The sequence below is a fragment of the Physeter macrocephalus genome, chromosome 1, assembly GCF_002837175.3.
Source record: "Physeter macrocephalus isolate SW-GA chromosome 1, ASM283717v5, whole genome shotgun sequence".
NCBI classification, from domain to species: domain Eukaryota; kingdom Metazoa; phylum Chordata; class Mammalia; order Artiodactyla; family Physeteridae; genus Physeter; species Physeter macrocephalus.
In genome coordinates, this window is record NC_041214.2 from 73,800,857 (window position 1) to 73,803,090 (window position 2,234).

At 35.9% G+C, this 2,234-nt stretch overlaps 1 pseudogene; it reads right to left on the reverse strand.

The window, feature by feature from the left end:
* Nucleotides 1-562: 562 nt before the first annotated feature.
* LOC102980128 (coiled-coil domain-containing protein 90B, mitochondrial-like) lies at nucleotides 563-1,351 on the reverse strand (annotated as a pseudogene).
* Nucleotides 1,352-2,234: the final 883 nt, after the last annotated feature.

The window sequence follows — 2,234 nt, forward strand, 5'->3', positions numbered from 1 at the left end:
AGGATTCTGAGTTATTTTGAATCAAAATACAGTAAGTTTTGTTTTGAAAACAACCCAGCTGTTAACTCTTTGAAAAAAATTTAGTTGGAGAGCCTCTGATTCTCACTTGCTGGACCATACAAGGTCAGTCTTTTGACTACTCTACACTTTAGATTCCCTATTTATTTGCAACACATACCAAAGAAATCCTGTATGATTTACAGTTGTTCAAGCAAACAAGAAAACTCTGCTTCAGTTTCTATGAGCTATCAAAAGGATGAAGACAAAAGGCCTGTCTATCTCAAATCAATGAGGGTTTGAATGGCATCTTTTCAACATAATACAATAAAGACATATATAAAAAACAAATCAATCAGGTTTTGAACGGCATCTTTTCAACATAATACAACACAGACATATATAAAAAACAACACAAAATACACCTTCCCATTCTAAAACATTTCCTTTAGTCCATATGTACTTTAAATAATCTTGTATTAAGTTTCTACTGCAACTTCCAATGTTCAAAGTAAATCCATCCTGGCACAGTGTTTGTTATAAGAAGTCAACAGCAGCAGGAGCAGGAGCATAATATAGTAGCTTCACTGTTACTTCCAGAGTCTATAAAATCCCAATGCTATTGCCAGGCAAGTAAACACTGAGGCTGCAAGGTAACGAATTGTCTCAAGCTTGTTAGACTCCAATAGGATTTTTAAATAAGCAATTTCAGTGTCAGTTTTGTTCCCTGTCTCTGAAATATAACTCTGGTTTTGGTTTCATTTTTGGTAAATTCTGTGGTAGCTTCCATAAGTTTCTTTTCTTGATCTGTAAACATATCTGTTACTCTGCTCCTTTCTAGGTTGATATCCAGTTTATTATCTGCTCTGATTCGACTGGTTTTATTTATCAGTTGTTGCTTAACTTGTTCTAATTCAGTTTTCATTTTCTGGTTCTCTGCTCACAGATTTGCAAATTCACTTTTCTCTAGGATGACCATGTCTTTCCTGATGGAGTCCAAATGAACCATTAACTGTTGTACTGTTATTTCCTATTGAACTTGAGTGACCATCTCCTTATAGATAGTATCGAGGCTGACATTTGATAAAGTGGTTAATGCTGATACAATTGTTTCTGCTTGTGCTTTGTCAAATCCATGAGTTTCCAAGTCCTGAACCAATGCACGGGTATCAAAAGTTAACTTCCTTTGTCCTAAAGGAGTTATGTCCACTCGCCTCATATATTATCCTTCTTTGGTTGTGGTGGTGAAGAAATCTCTCCGCAGGGCCGGGGAAATACGCCCACAGGGAGTTGAAACCCGGAGGCCCCCAATGCCTTCAGAACACAGGAGCTGCCAAACCCAGTGGCTCCACATGTCCTCGGCTTTGTAGCTGGCAAGGGAGGGCAAAAGCTCAAACTCTGCATTCTTTTTGATACATTTGACAAAACTCTATTGCTAGTGAATTCCACCTCACTAGTGAATTCCACCTTGCAAGTTTCAGAATAGATTTATTTTAAATGCACCATATAATTACACACTGAATTTTAAAATTAATAATGCTGGATACACAAATAGTATTTTTAATCCAGTTCTCTCAAGGACAGAACAACACTTTGTCATTAAACTTTGACAGGAGGAGAGATGACCCCATTTGAAAATCGCTGTGGACGGACCTGAAAATAATACTTTCCTCTGGTATCTTACAGCAGCAAATTTCCAAAATCATTTGTATGCCTTTTAGTTGTGATGCTGGGTTTGGTTTACTTGGTATTCTTTTCCAACATCCATTTTGAATGTGAGCATAAGTATGTTTGTTACCTTTGTTTGAAAGATTTCTCCCAAAGAGAAAGAAAAATGGCTAGTTTGGATTCAGGGCAAAGATGAGGGCAAAAAAGAGGTATGTGTCTCCTTTCCCCATTCCACCATACTTTCCTAAGACAGATCCACTTTCACCCCACACATACACCACAAATACTTATTTGTAATTTTATTCGTATTAATAACTTATACTATCAAGATGCTGTTTTTAAAACTCCATTTAGTTATGTACAAAGCTTATATCAAAACACTATGAAGATCTTAACAACAGAAACTAATGAGCATATTTAATTTTTCAGAACTAGGTTAAATGCTATTTGAGTATGATAACCAATCCTCCCCAACACAGGATGCAATTCTCTTTTAAAAAAATCTGTTTATCAATATATTCTATGAAATGGCTTGGGAGTGTTCTTTATTTTATCTTTTACAATATGAG